Below are 17397 nucleotides of genomic sequence, written 5' to 3' on the forward strand. Positions count from 1 at the left end.
CTCGTTAGTAAACGCCTGTTAATTTTAAAGATACGAGGCTTGGTGAAATAGTCAACTTTTAAAGATTCCGTTAAAATTAAACGATCCATTTGTTGACAAGTCGTTTGTGTTGATTTAAAGAAGCTTGGTGAAACCGGCCATGAGAGTTATAGCGGTCAGCATGGTGGAGTTAAAACGACGATAAAATCTTTAGCATGACTTCCTCTGGGAGGGAGATCAAGTTGGAAGGCAGCGTGAAGGAACCGTCACCAAAGAATATTCTGAAACCAAGAATTTGTCGGCATTAACACACATCAGTGGTCTACACCTGCCAGTAGCTTATTCCAAGCAGTTATTCCTTGTTGCGCATTACTCGCAGCTTGTGTTTATGCAGTATTCAGTACTCGGCGACCCACGTGAACCGTATTTCAACTCCAAATTAGGCCCGTAACACACTTGCAGAGTTTTCGCCAGCGAGAAATGTGTTGCGAGAAAATAAAAAAATTGATAACATGGATTCAAACGGACGTCCACACACTGGAAGAGATTCTCGTCCTAGGAAAAAACCTCGCGCGAGTTTCTCGCTGGAATCGGTAGCTCAGCGAATTTTCTTGACACATTTATCAAAGATGTTTGACATTTATACTCTTTATGACGATTGAATGTAGAAAAAGATATCACAGGTGGCGATGAATTGTATTGTTTTTATTTGAAAATAAGGAAAGATGGCTGATAATTGGAGTCAGAAACTTATCGAACTTGTACGATGTCACCCGTAGGCCTATTTATATGACACACGGGATGAAAACTATAAAAACACGAAACTTAAAGAAGAAATGTGGAGAGAAATATCAGATTACCTGAAAGTAAATAGGGCTATATTTTATTTTGATGAGATTTAATAGTATCTATTAATTAAACATTTGAAATAATGTAAGCTTATCTATATGTCTTAACAGTTTACATAATTTTAATCAGAACATAGCAAAGAATCCTCTATCATATCATGAATAGCAAAAAAACTGTGGTCCAGTCAAGCTGAAATAATGCCTAAACGTATCATCATTCAAATCGAAACCAGTGTCCAAAACTCGCCCTTATTTTCTTAAGATACAATGTGGTTTTCAGATATTTCTGGCTTTAATTTTAGGCCTACTTTTTCTTTTCATGAACAAAATATGTTCATGTAACTCCATTTCCTCATCATCTGAATACTCAGATTCAACATAGCGTTCGTACGTAATTTGTAAAGTACGACAATATACTTACAGGTTATATATTTAAGTACGACAATATACGTAAATACATAACCTGTAATATTTCCCCCAACGAGTGATTAATCAGAAAAATGCTTTCTGCATGAAGGCAGTGCATAGCTGATCATAGCGAGGTGTGATCTGTGATAGCGAGAACTCGCCAAGTGTGTGGAGGAAGGCTCTTCGCCTCTTTCTCGCAACACATTTTTCGCAGGTACCAGCCTTCGGAGTGCTCGCACGAAGCCTTCCTCGTCGGCGCGGCAGTCCCGTCACGTCCTGGCCGCGTGGACGGCAGCGTTGTTATTCCGGCGGCCGGCCGCTGTACTGTCACGTGACTGTAAACGAGTTATGCACTGCTCAGTTTTTACGTGACGCTGGAATCGAGTTTGCGGTACAGTCTCTGCAAAGCCGAGCGGCGCCCCCGCTACGCCCCTCAATAATGCAGGCGACGCCATTGAGCATGAAATTGAAAGAAATTGAGTTGCGGGACGCGGAGTCTCCAGGGGCCGAGTAAACATCGAACTGACCGACCGACAGTCTTAACCGCTGATCCGAGATGGGTGAGGGGGAAAGGAGAAAGCAATCTGACTGCTGGGGAGAAGAGGAAGTGACGTAGAAGAAGGCATATCGGCGCCCTTATCTTGATATTACTGTTTACAGTTTATTTTGTGGAATGAATGAAGTCATTAATTTAATATGCATGTACCGAAATTAGAGGATAAATGTACGTTTTCTGGATTGCACAGGCCCATAAAGAAAATTTGGGCTAGCAGCCGGCTGGTTGGTCTGGGCCCTTAAAGGGCTGTACCGGCACAGATTATTATTTTATTATTATTACTGTTTCAGTACATAAAAATCGATCTTTCAGAAATCTACAGGAAATATTTACCTATATTACAATATATTTAATATTTCTTTTATATTTACAAATATCGGCATTTTCATTCATTCATCATCATCATCATCATCATCATCATCATCATCATTGAATATATATTGAACCAAGTGGTTTCTTGTGTTATATTCATCGGTTTAAATTAAGTTACTATATTTAGTAAACTGTCCTTGCAAATTTTATGTTATATTATTGACTAAGACCACACCGTACACGGGCCTGGCTCTTACGGTAGTGGCTAGAAACAGTTTTGTTTTATAAATTTAATTTGTACTTACTAGTTAGCTAGTTAAATAAATAAATACATAAATAAATAAATAAATAAATAAGTAAATAAGTAAATAAATAAATAAGTAAATAAATAAATAAATAAATAAATAAATAAGTAAATAAATAAGTAAGTAAATAAATAAATAAGCAAATAAATAAGTAAATAAATAAGTAAATACATAAATAAGTAAATAAATAAATAAGTAAATAAATAAGTAAATAAATAAATAAGTAAATAAATAAATGAATAAGTAAATAAATAAATAAGTAAATAAATAAATAAGTAAATAAATAAGTAAATAAATAAATAAGTAAATAAATAAGTAAATAAATAAGTAAATAAATAAATAATTAAATAAATAAATAAGTAAATAAATAAATAAGTAAATAAATAAATAAGTAAATAAATAAATAAGTAAATAAATAAGTAAATAAATAAATAAGTAAATAAATAAATGAATAAGTAAATAAATAAGTAAATAAATAAGTAAATAAATAAATAAGTAAATAAATAAATGAATAAGTAAATAAATAAGTAAATAAATAAATAAGTAAATAACTAAATAAGTAAATAAATAAATAAGTAAATAAATAAATAAGTAAATAAGTAAATAAATAAGTAAATAAGTAAATAAATAAGTAAATAAATAAGTAAATAAATAAATAAGTAAATAAATAAATAAGTAAATAAATAAGTAAATAAATAAGTAAATAAATAAATGAATGAATGAATAAATAAGTAAATAAATAAGTAAATAAATAAATAGTAAATAAATAAATAAGTAAATAAATAAATAAGTAAATAAATAAGTAAATAAATAAATAAGTAAATAAATAAGTAAATAAATAAATAAGTAAATAAATAAATAAGTAAATAAATAAGTAAATAAATAAATAAGTAAATAAATAAATAAGTAAATAAATAAGTAAATAAATAAATAAGTAAATAAATAAGTAAATAAATAAATAAGTAAATAAATAAGTAAATAAATAAATAAGTAAATAAGTAAATAAATAAATAAGTAAATAAATAAATAGTAAATAAATAAATAAGTAAATAAATAAATAAATAAATAAATAAATAAGTAAATAAGTAAATAAATAAATAAGTAAATAAATAAGTAAATAAATAAATAAGTAAATAAATAAGTAAATAAATAAATAAGTAAATAAATAAGTAAATGAATGAATGAATAAAACAGTTTTACATTAGCCCATCTCTTCTGCAGACAACCAATGTATCTTCTTCCATGTGGTAAGCTTAGGCCTTTATATTGCATGATTTGTTTAGGGATGTGTTCTGCTTGTAATATGTTAGGTTAGAAGCTCTATAGCTGCAAAATACTTACTTCAGCGGTTCACGACCGTGGTAGCCATTGCCTACAAGGCTGTCCTCCAGTCTCCGCAACCCTTTTTTGCAGGAGGGTCTTGAATCTTAGATTTTTCGAAACGAAAAGTACATGTATGTAATATTTACGTGTCGAATGGGTTAGGTCAGCAAGCTGTCCTCGCTGGATATAAAGGTCACTTCATTGCACGTGACATCACGAAGACTATTTCGTTTATATGACGTCATTACATTTTCGACCAATGAAGTTTAATGAAATTTTGAATTCCAAAAATCACAGTCATATCGCAATAATCACTATCAATTTATCGCATGGTCGTTCTTTTGTTTAGTCAATGTCGCCAACTATTTCCACGTAATTCGATGAGCATGAATCCATTGTACTAAAGAAAGTGCGAAATCCTGCTTCCACATCTACATCTTCATCTTCTAATTATTGTATCTATAGAAAATGACACTCCTTCATAACAATTGTTCGTTTAATTAATTAATTAATCAGGTTATTTGTAATTATACTATAAGATGTTTAAATTAAATTTAGATTTCAGCAGATAATGAAAACGTATTTCTGTTATAATAAGAAGAGAAAAGCGCAGTGTAACTAACATTTTAAACCTGTATTTCCTTTCCTCAATTGGCATTACTGAATAACATTCAATTTCTTTATTGCAATAATCGTTATTATTGACTTCACAGTGTCTGAATAGGTTAAGTATTCATAAATATACAATTATTAACATTTTGTGAGCGAATTTTAGGGATATAGCATTTACATTTTTATTTTATTCACGAAATAGTGCTAATAAATGTCACTCGAGGTCTGAGGTTAGATTACTACAGATAATATTATCTGCCGAATCTTGAAGTTGTTCGCCATTGTCTGTTTTTGATTTCTAATGAAGACCAACTAAAGCTTTTAATAGGAAAATGAGCGTTATTTGCGGACCTTCACAAAAAGAACTAAGAAAGGAAAGAAATTAGTGAAGTACTTTGTGTGGAGTGTAGCATTGTATGGGGGCAGTAAAAACTTGGAAATTACGACGCAGTCCTGAAATTTAGATATGGAGAAGATGGACCGCGTGAATTGCACAGAGAGAATAAGAATGAAGCTGATCGGGAAGAGGGAAAGGAATTGGCTGGAAAGAAACTGCCTGTAAAAAGATCCACTGAAAAGAATGGTGAACAGGGGAAAAGTTCGGAGCACAAGAAGATGTGAGATGATTGACGATATTAAGATATGTAGAGCCGCGAAACAAGGTGGCCCGGGTTCGATTCCCGGTCGGGGCAAGTTACCTGGTTGAGGTTTTTTCCGGGGTTTTCCCTCAACCCAATACGAGCAAATGCTGGGTAACTTTCGGTGCTGGACCCCGGACTCATTTCACCGGCATTATCACCTTCATTTCATTCAGACGCTAAATAACCTGAGATGTTGATACAGCGTCGTAAAATAACCCAATAAAAAAAAAGATATGTAGATCGTCTGCGGAGACTAAGAGGAAGGCGAAAAAAAGGAAAATTGGAGAAGGCTAGGTTTGCAGTGAGGAAAACTAGGAATGAATGAATGAAAATCCCACTTCATGTGCATCATGCCCCGGTAATTTGAGTCGTAGGTTATGGACACGATGTATTGAATACTTCCGGAGAAATCGTCGTACATAGACGGCATATCGAAAATAATTTTTAGGGCAACAAGAATGCTGAAAAAGTGTATTTCTGTGAAAGTTATGAAATTAATTCGTTTCGCAGCGAAACATTGCTTGAATAGAATAAAATAAGGAAAGAAAAAAAAACAAATGAAGGAGAGGAAGCGTATCAAAGGGCGACTAGGAAGAAAGGAAGGTAGAAGGCGCGAAGGTAATGATAAAAGAACTGAAGATGAGGATAAGACTGGGGGAGTCAAAGAGTCTGGATGAGAAAGAAAAACAATGTAGCGCTCCGCGAGGCCGGGCACGTCGGCGGAAGATCGAGTTGGCAATAATTAGGATTCCGCGCAGGCCTGCCAACGTGATGTGCGGGGCAGATAAAAGACTCATTATGACAGTTGGCAGATGTGGAGCATCCTTAATATTGAATGAGTGCAATCGATGCCACTTAGCGTGGGACACACAGCATCGCCAACCGCGCTGCTTGGATTGTTACAATGTGAGAAAAATGAGAGATGATTGCCTTAAATCAGATGGCCCTGATGGTGAATAGTTTTGTGCTGAATAAGGGAACTTTCGGCCATGGAGTGAGCCTGCTGCATTGCAAGCTTCAAGTTCATATTTAATTTAGCCTATTTATTTTAAAAGTCATGCCATTGTGCATTTGTAGGCTTTATATATAAATCCCACAAGGGTAGCTGCCCTTCAGTAAGGGTTGCCAAAAGATACAGCATACTAAACAAGTAAAATAAAAATAAACATTTGCGTTATCACTATTTACGATGTTTATTTTCAAATGGAAGCTACCCTTGGGAAAGTAGGCCTATTTTTATTCAATAACTAGCCGTACCCGTGCGCTCCGCTGCACCCGTTAGAAATAAATATAAAGTAATTACATAATTAAAATAGGACATTTGATCCAGGGAACATTCGTGTTTGATAGAAGGATAAATCGTTTATTATGTTACTTAATTTAAATTGTATTAAAAAAATTAAAATGCGATCATTTTGATCTAGAGACCACTCATTTGGTCATAAAAATTATTTTAAGAAATACAGGAAACGAATGCCTACCAAGTTTTCTGTGCAGAAGAAGCTATTTTAATCTTACCTGTCCTCGATTCACTCAGAAGTTACTGTAATAACATTATAGCATTATGTCCATCTAGAGAAACTACACTTTCCAATGGTGAATTAATAATTAATTATACAAATCGGTTAATTTAGCTTCCGATATTACTTCATACAAACACAGAAACATTCTCTGTAGGCTATCTTTCATAGCTTTCGATTGTTGCTGTCCAAGGCCCCTTATAGACGAAGTCATTTGTTTTTTAATTCATTACACGGCCTTAGATGGCAGTTATTTTAATTTTGAAACTCATTTATCTCATTAAATATCAGTCCTATCAAAATTTTTGAAAGAATAAAACTTATCGCAAATTATTTTTAAAGAAACTTCTGTTATGTAATATTTTTCACAAAAATCAATAGTAAACGAGATATTTCGATTCATTTAATTCAGGCCCCCTTATAATCCCCCTTTTAAATAATGTATTTTGAATGCCATCTAGCCTAAAATCTAAGTTACAACGAACTTAATTTATATTCCAATTTTCATCGAAATCCGTTCAGCCATTATCGCGTGAAAAGGTAACAAACATACAGACAGACAGACAGACATACAAACAAAAATTTCAAAAATGCGATTTTCGGCTTCAGGGTGATTAATTATATATGTTAGGACCAATTATTTTTGGAAAATCGAAAATTACCAGAAAAATTTCGGCTACAGATTTATTATTAGTATAGATTATTAGTAATCAAATAGAATATAAGGAAATTTAGGTGTACAGGTGATTACGTAAAATCTGAAAAGAATATTTCATTACGTCTATAGCAGTAATTTTCAAAATATTTAAAGGAATTCCAAAAGACTTAAAACATTCAACTGACAATTTTGGAATTGTTCCCCTTGCTCCGAACAATAGCCCAAATACTTCAATCTGTCCTTGTATATGATGATAATCTCTAAAGTATTGAATTGTAGGGTCACAGGTGGTCTTCATGTACTGCTACAGGTTGTTCAACTGCAGTTTCAAAGCGCACGGTGGGATCAATGGTAATTGCTCTGTCATTTCTTCTATCAATGACAATGATGTCAACTCGCCGAGAACTTCCATCTTTTGCAAGGCAGTGGACTTCTTGTTGAACCTCGTAGAAGGAAGGAAGACTTTTAGCAATAAGTTCTCGTATTGCATGGTGCCTAGTATTCCGGATGAGAGGTCCATGTTGGCAGAATCCCAGAACGTGGGGTAAGGTTTCTATCTCAGTGCAGTATCTGCACTGGGAGCCATCCTGGCATGGCACGCAGTTTGACACTTGTACTATCATTTTAATTGCCTCCTTCCACTCGGATACAGAGAGACCATCCTTGTTTTATCCAACGGTTATCTGGCGTGTATTCCTCAAATAATGCCACTATTTAACTTTGGAAGACCAGCCTCATGGTCTAGTGGTCAGAGCTTCATGAGGTCCCGGGTTCGATTCCCGGTTAGAGCACAGGAATTTTTCTTTAAAGGGGATTATTCCTGTGTTCGTCCATGGTCTGGAATTTAGGTTAAGTTTAGATTTAAGACCTCTCTCCTGGCACCACATTATCATAATCATCCTATCACATCATCGGGGTAATGTAACTCCGCCTTCCAGGCGCCCCAACCTCAGAAGTGGGTTACAACTAAGCCACGGCCAGGAGAGAAGACCAGAAATGTCGAAAAGACAACCTGGTGGCATTGGATTAAAAAAAAAAAAAAACTTTGGAATATGAAACTTTGACGCCATGGTGACAGTGTTGAGATGCATTCATTTTAAAATGTCTTTAAAATATCTGATTTGAGTTAATTTTTCTAGGCGGGAAAAAGGATTTCTTTGAACGACAAATATTCAATTGAGACCTAATACAAAAAGAATGTAATATTAAGATGTAGTATCCTCTCATAATGAGAACTATAGGAAGTTGATAAGTTGCACCAATGCACACTGATGTAATAATACTAGGCTATATAAATATTTTGAACATTTAAAAATTAATTAATGTGTACAAGGCAGTAGGTAAGAACCATTCTAGGATAATCCTACAGGAAAAGGTTGCCTTATTCAGTACATTAGGGCCATCTGATTCCCTGGAGTGTAGGCAGGCCACTTGTTGCTCCAGCCCGTCTGGATCTCTCAAGTCTCTGGCTGAGCAAATGTTCGATTCGAAGCACCTGTTATGCAAAAATGCTGCGCGAGATGTCTGGGTATTTGCACCATGTCCTACAGGTAAAGACATGCAACGTTTTTTAGCTACATGTAGGCAAGGAAAGGGAGCCTGTCTGCTGCAAAGTGGGGAAGAGGACGGGCCCATCAGACGAAAAGCCGCCATTGACTAGTCTCGTGGGTTTTCGGGCCGGTGTGGAATTTCTTCGGATGGCTTCATTGGCCTTATTTCTTCGAGAATGAGGAAGGAGCAAAAGTAAAGGCCCATTCAGAATGAAAATTAAACATAATCGTAACATAAACACAGAAGTTTGCGCCCAGGCTACCAAATGGGATCATTCACAATGATTCACATAAGCATTGACATAAACATTACCGTAAGACGTTAACATGAAAGTTTGCAAACTTGAAACTTCTATGCTTATGCTTACGTGATTTGCAAACAGAACACAATCGTGGAGCGCTGAGGTGTACGACAGAATATGAGGAAATGGCGTCGTTGTTATGTTTCCATGGTTACCAAGTATGTTTGCTGTTATGTTTATGTTCCCATCGTGAATGATGGTATGACTTCTTGGTTTTACCGTAACGTTTATATTCTGAAGTTAATGCTTACGTTATGTTTAATTTTCATTGTGAATGAGGCTTTTGTTCACTGTTGACAAATACTTGTGAGTAGCAATTAGGAAGAAGAAAGAGGCGGGCGAAAGATCAAGAGAAATGGAGGAGAAAGGAGGCTGAGGAAAAGAAGAAGAAGAACAGCAAGGGAGAGGCTTCGTCATTGCAGCTGGTGGGCAGTTGTGACCGCCGCCACATGCTGGGGGCGTCTCTGCGTACCCAGATAAGCTGCGTATCAGTGTAAACAGCAAAGGGCGAGTTTGGCTACAAGGTCCACGCGTCAGAGCTCGAGGACAGCATTTGATAAAACGCTGTCAAATGAGTCAATTAAACAACCCGCAGGGGGGAGTGGGAAGCAAACCTGGCAGTCATCTCTCATAGAAGAACCAATGTTCAGCTCCCATAATTAATTCTGTGCAACAATATTAGTATTAGTATTTATTTATTTAACCTGGTAGAGATAAGGCCATCAGGCCTTCTCTGCCCCTCTACCAGGGGATTACAACTATAATATGAACAATAAAATTACAATTAGTATTAGATTTACAATTACAATTACAATAATAATTAAAGTACGACAAGATTACCTGATTAATGATAGCTAGACAATTTATCATAGAAGTTAAGAACAAAGAATATTTTTGTATTTACTGAATTACAAATTAAACCTACAATAACAAAATTCTATAGTGATGAAATTACCGGATATTGAGATATTTTATGATAGATTAAGAGAACTATTTAAAAGAAGCCATGTCTGAACGAGTCTCAATTACTGACCAAGTGCCTAGTAAGATTGCGTTTGAATTCAATTTTATTTCGACAGTCCCTGATGCTAGCAGGTAACGAATTCCAGAGTCTTGGCAGGGCTATTGTGAAAGAGGATGAGTATGAGGAGGTGCGATGGGATGGTATTGTTAGTATTGTTTCATGGCGAGAGCGTGTGTTCAGATTGTGGTGGGAAGAAAGGTAAGTGAAGCGAGACGACAGGTACGAGGGAATAGAAGAGTTCAAGATTTCGAAGAGAAGGAGAAATGAATGTAAATTTCTTTTCTTGTCTAGTTTAAGCCAACCTATTGTTTCCAGGGATGGGGTAATATGATCATATTTACGAACATTGCTTACAAAACGTACACACAAATTATGAGCACGTTGAAATTTCGTTTTGTTGTCGCTGGAGAGGTCAGTCAGTAAAATGTCAGCATAGTCAAAATAGGGAAATACAAGCGTCTGCACCAACAACAGTAATAATAATAATAATAATAATATAATAATAATAATAATAATAATAATAATAATAATGATAATAGGCCTGATAATAGTTGTAGTAGCAAAATATTTTTAATAAACATCGATCCTTTCTGTTTAGGAACGAACGCTTAATTATTCAGTGAGCCAAATAGCCTACTCAAATTTAAACTTGGCAAAGATGTTCGAGGTTACTCTTGTTTTTCCCTTTCAGCGTTTCTTCATTTCTCCTCGGCACCGCTATAGCAGCAACGGAAAAAAAAAAAGATTAACAACAACAATGATTCCTGTATTTGACGCAAACAACGACTACTCTGGTTGAGTGAAAGAGAAGGTCTTATGGCCTTAAATCTGGCAGGCAAAATAAAGCTATTACCACCACCACCACCACCACCACCACCACCACCACCACCACCACCACCACCCAAAACGCGCAGGTCTGCGTTAATTAAAGAGCGTTGGCCTCGGTGGCGCAGTCGGTAGAGTGCTGACCTTCTGTGCCCGAGGTTGCGGTTTCGATCCCGGCCCAGATTGATGGCATTTAAGTGTGACAGGCTCATGTCAGTAGATTTACTGGCATGTAAAAGAACTCCTGCGGGACAAAATTCCGGCACACCGGCGACGCTGATATAACCTCTGCAGTTGCGAGCGTCCTTAAATAAAACAAAGTTTAAAAAATGTAAGAGCAGCAAGATACTTCAGTGTGTACAGACACAATCCGTAATGTAGACGGGACATCAGTGCCGTATCTGGCGCGGGTTGTCTTTAGTATCTACGAACTCATGATTAGGAACGCTGTGAGAGACTGCCTGGAAGTTGATGATAGTACTACTACTACTACTACTACTACTACTACTACTACTACTACTACTACTACTAATAATAATAATAATAATAATATTAATAATAGGCTAATAATAATAATAATAATAATAATAATAATAATAATAATAATAATAATAATAATAATAGGCTACTACTAATAATGGAGGGACGATGCAGCTTCTGCAGCCAATTGACGGAAAAAATACATTTAAAATGATCTTCACAGAATCTGTGGATTAACGCAGTCATGAAGAAGCAAAGCCGAACCTTGCTGACATGCAGCGCAGCGGCCAGGATCCCACGGCTGAGCAATTACGCAGGACTGACTATCTTATCGTGAGCGATGCATCAATCAGTGCCACGACCAACTGAAGACAGAAACTATGAATCAAATGAGAGGAGTTGGACAGAGGGGAGGGGAATAAACAGGCAAAAAAAAAAAGAAAGAGTTAAACAAACAATGAAAGAAACGAATAAACAAACAAAGGACGGCATAAACTAGAAAACAAATCAATCAATAAGCAACCTAGAAAACAGGGAAAAATAAATAAACAAAAGAAGAACGAAGTGAACAAAGGAATCAGAAATTAAACAAAAGACGAGAGGAAATTCTCTTCAAAATATGTGACTGGTTCTCAGTCAATAAATTAGTATTAAATTGTAACAAAACTAACATAATTCAATTTAAATCCTGTCCAAATTCAACGTCGCAAATTTCTAGCGCAATAATTAATAATAGATCCCTATTAGAAATAACAACAACCAAATTTCTTGGCTTAAAACTCGATAATGTGTTAAATTGGAAAAATCATATTAAAGAAATTACCCCCAAACTAAATTCAGCTTGTTTTGCTATTAGATCTATGCAAAAGATAGTAAATATCAATACCTTAAAAACAATATACTTTGCATACTTCCACTCGGTAATGAGTTTTGGAATAATATTCTGGGGAAATTCCACAGATAATAACAATATATTTCTATTACAAAAAAGAGTAATTAGAATAATAGTAGGTGCCAAATCTAGGGAATCGTATAGGGCTATTTAAAAAAAAAAAAACTACAAATAATGCCCATGGCTTGTCAGTATATCTTTTCATTAATAATCTTCCTCGTATATAATCGTGAAAACTTTGTAAGTAATTCAACAGTTCATAGCATAAATACACGTCAAAAAATGACTTTCATACTCCATCGGCAAGTCTATCATGCTATCAAAAAGGAGTGCGTTATATGGCAGTAAAAATTTTTAATAGCCTCCCTATCGATATAAAAAATGAAACTCAATAAGTAGTTGGGACCTGGAATGGACAAGATATTTTGAATATCTTGTAATATAGGAACCAAAGGAATTTATTCTGTATCAACTCGATAGAATGAACGTTGTTTTTGCAACGAGGATTCCAAATTATTATAGCACATTTCACTTGCTTCTAATCAGGTGTAGGCCTAACCTAAAAGCAGGTGGTCGCTTGAATAATTTCGAATTACAAATCTCAGTGATTTGTAAGCAGAATTAGTAATAATTGTTAAGATGTGGGGGTTGAAAGTTAAACTAATCTCAAATTCGATATCTAAATTAATTAGCTATTGATTTAAACAACCACACACTATACACAATATCTGCTTGCAAGTTGCTACAAGTTAGCATTCACACGAGGAAAGTGGTGGAGTTTAGTTGATCACGTGATGGGAAAGTGGACACAAAAGTTGACGGGTCGTCAACTCAAATTCTGCTTGACCGCCAAGTCACGACTTGACTGGACGACCATATCACACGGGGAAATTCGACTTGCTTCAAGCACTTGACTCCTATAAACTATCCCCGTGTGAATTGGCCTTAAGAAAAGGGGTAGAGAGGCGAACTGCGGTCTGTGGCCCTGGCAACTTCCGGCCTTATCTGGCTCACTCTCCTTGCCCTAGTGGCTTCCTGGCCACGATAACAACCAGACCACGCGATCAACTGTTGAGATCTTTGTGAAATAGTGTGCATTATTGTCTACCTCGAAACGAGGGAGATTTTGCTGCTTAAAGAATATCTATACCTCTTGTCCTGTTTCGATCCGTTGTTTCTGAAAAAAGGAATTTCATTTTTGTTTTCTTTTTCCTCACTGACATAAACAAACAAACAAAGGAAGAAAGGAAGACATAACTAGAAAACAAATCAATCAATAAGCAACCAAGAAAAGGGGGAAAAATAAATAAACAAAAGAAGAAAGAAATGAACAAAGGAAGCAGAAATTAAACAAAAGACGGGAGAAATAAACAAAAATAAGGAAACAAAGGAAGAAAGACACTTCACTTCTGTTTGAAGGAGAATCTAGTGGAAAAATAGCTAATTGTGAAAAAATGCCTAGAAATTAGAGTGAAGGAGATCCTGTCTTGCAGTGAAGCAGCAATCATAGTTTCGGCAGCCATTTCCATCATACTGGCTTTTTAAAAGTGGAATCAGTGAGAACTGGCAAACTAGTGAAATATGTGGTCCGTTGGCTTTGATATTGCAAATCAATATTATCTGATTACAATTTACATAACAAAATTCATTGTTGTGGTCGTGCCACGCACAAACCCCGCCCACTGCGGAATGAGCCCGCGTCCGATCAATCCGGCAGTCGTTCTGAGTCCTTAGTTTTGAATTTAGAACAAACATCCTGCTGAGGAAGCGTTGGGAGGCTGGACGGCAGAAGGATGGCGGAACAGAGAGCGAGATTGTTACAAAAGTAAGGCAGGTTGTTCAACATTTCAACGACTTAAATAGGCCTACATCTTAATCATCGACAGTGTTGCCAGGTAGAGGGATTTATCCCTCGGCGTAGGGATTTTTTGGTCGAAAAGGGATTGAGGGATTTTTTGACAGAATAACACAAAATGTAGGGATTTTCACACCTTTTCAATTTTTCCATTTTTTAAATATAGTCTTCCTGCTTTATATTCACATCGATTCAGTACTTCTGTAGATAGTAGATTGTTGCGAACTTGAGTACGTTAGGGATATACTGTAGTTGCAATTCTTGTGTTAACAGCCGGGAAAAATGTACATATTGTGCATTATGATCATACTTTTAAGTTTATATTTTATAAATGTCTGTTTATTTTCTTAGTTTTAAATTACTGATATTTTAAGCGTGTGTTTATTTTATTGGCACAATAAGTGATCTTCAAGATCCACGCCGGAAAAAAAAAAACATGAAATGAGAAAAGAGTTATCTAAATTTTCAAACTGTTCAATGAAAATATATAGCCTACAACAAGGATTCAAAAGACAACAAAATAGGGGCTGCCGGTTGCGGAAGAAGAGGGAGAAGAATAATGTGAACAGGGTCATCAATGATTTGCCGATCTGAGGGTAATTAGTCTGTTCCACTGTGATATTTATTAGGAACATTGTCTTATTCTACTGTATTTGTTTGCGTAATTTGCGCACTTTTTAATCTATTTTGGCTGTCTGAAAAATTGGGGTGCGTAAAATATGCGAATTTTTAAAATTAGACTTCTTGATCTGGGTTTTATTCAAATATATAGTAATTAAGAATACAGTATTTTTGTCATCTAAGACTACTGGTAATGTTGAATTATAAATAATAATTAAATTGGGTATATGAGAATCAATGAATGTAAAGTACATAGCAGACATAGCATTCTCAATAGGTAGTCTTTAATTGAGTATATTGTACGAGTTTATAGGCATATAGGTGGTTGATCGATGGGTTCTTCATGTTACGGTGAAAACTGCACGATACCTGTTAAACAGTAAAACTTGTCACAGTCACTGTCCTTAGGGGTAGTTTACAAGGACAAGCATCAGTGCTGAAGTAAGGTTATTTAGGGTTTCTTTGTGAAGCAGGTTGTTGAGTTGCGTACTGATCAATGAACAATGCCGTGGAATGCAAGTATTGGCAATGGAATTTAGGGAAGGAAAATTCATACTGCACTGAAAAAAAATTGTACGTAAAATGTGTGCGGAAAATACACGGAGCAAAATTAAAGTTCATAATAATCCTTTAAAGATTAGGGTGCATAAAATACGCGGTGGCGCAAAGTACGGGAGCAAATACGGTATTATTTTAATTCGTTTTTAAAATGTGTATTTGGAGTTTAGACCATACCACTCCAAGAGGGATTTTTTTCTAAATTTGAGGGATTTTTCAACCTATCTGAGGGATTTTGTTTCGTAAAAACCTGGCAACACTGATAATCGAAACCACAACATGCAGGAATATAGGCTATTGCATTTTGGTTGGTGTGCAGAGCATCAAGGTCATGAATATTATTTCGGAACACTTTTACAAAACCCTCGCATTGGTCGTATATGTAAAATGGCTGCCAGGATCCCGCTTAAAGTAAGCTATGATACTGTTCGTCGCCATGTCTGCAATATGAAAGAGTGAACAAGCATCTTCGTCCACAAAACATCGGGACGAAGTGGAATGAAGCGTTAAAATGCAGGCTTACGTTGTTTCAGGGAAAGGAGATGTAGGCCACAATAAAATGGTTACCGTCGGTCATCTTGTGATTATTGTTGTCGTTATTTTTAGTAAAATCCGACTTCCACACAGAGGGGCGGTGCCCCTCAGTGTTGCCAAGTCAGCGGTTTTGTAGCTAAATCTGGTGTTTTCAGGACTACGGTCAGCTACAGAATTTTACCGTCAGCGGCTAGCTATTTATTTGGCGTTTTTTAATGATTCCGGCAGAGGGAAACGATATTTTTAAGTTTTTTTTTTTCTGTATGAAGATGTTACGTTGTTTTTATATGTACTTACGGACAACAACATCAGTTAATCATAAACCAGAGATTAATATGGTATTATCACAATTTCTCATTCTGCGAGTATCAACGTTTTATTTTAACTCGATTTGGTACAACCACGACCATTTCCTGCCTCATCCATTGTTGTATAGTAGCCCCGTTTAATTATTAGGCAGCAGAATTCCTTTTAAGATTGGTAGGTCTTTATTGCATGCACCGATAATAAAATGAAAATGCGACGTTGTCACATCTTGTTTGTTGCTGCTATATATTAATATAACATGGAGTATTGGAGCGGCCTTCAAAAGACTTGACGACAATGGTCAGCGCGACATAATTAAAATTATTGAAACTACAAAGCTTCCGTCCTCTTTGACACCGCTAGCCTACTAATTGAACGTGGCCACTATACAAATAAGGTTTGCCACATTCGTTAAACTCTTAGTCTAATCATGTAGGCATTGTTTTTGTAAATGAATTGATATATTTAATCGAAAAGAGTAGGTAATGAACTGAATTATTATTTTCATTTATGACAACTTATATTATGATTCATTCATTCATATTGTTCTGCCCATGGGAAGGTCTTTCACTGCAAACCCAGCATTGTCCAGCCTTTCCTACTTTCTGCCTTCCTCTTGTCTCCTCATATGATCCATATATCTTAATGTCGTATATATTGTTTAATTTATCATTCCGCATTATAGTTTATGCAACACAGACATAGGCCTACTTAAAACTTAAAACCAGACTCATTGTAGGCAGGCACGTCTCCAGCTCAGTGTGAAATCAGATTTCGAACTAATTGGTGTGATTGTGATTGTGATTGTTTCGTAAGTGTCCAGTGTATTATTCTTGATCTACTTCATTCAATTTTGAAGAAATATGCCGCGGAAAATTCCATACGTACAAAAGTTTAGAGATGTGGGGGGGGGGGGGAAACATAATGTTTTGTTGAAAGATTGGGTGGAAGAAGTTGCCGATGATAGTTCGAAAGCTCGATGTAAATAATGTAAGGTGATATTGAATGCAAAATATTCAGATTTAATTCTCCATATCATTTTGCATAGAACATACGATGAAAGAGTAATGGAACGGAGAAAAATTCTCTCCGGCACCGGGATTTGAACCCGAGTTTTCAGCTCTACGTGCTGATGCTTTATCGACTAAGCCACACCGGATACCCATCCCGGTGTCGGACAGAATCGTCTCACTTATAACAAGTGCACCTCAGCACATGTGTGGACTTCAGTCCTACATTCATAGACATCTATGAAGTAGTGCAGAGGGCGGCCACTAGAGGGAACCCA

Source organism: Periplaneta americana, chromosome 4 (assembly GCF_040183065.1).
Source record: "Periplaneta americana isolate PAMFEO1 chromosome 4, P.americana_PAMFEO1_priV1, whole genome shotgun sequence".
Lineage (NCBI taxonomy): Eukaryota > Metazoa > Arthropoda > Insecta > Blattodea > Blattidae > Periplaneta > Periplaneta americana.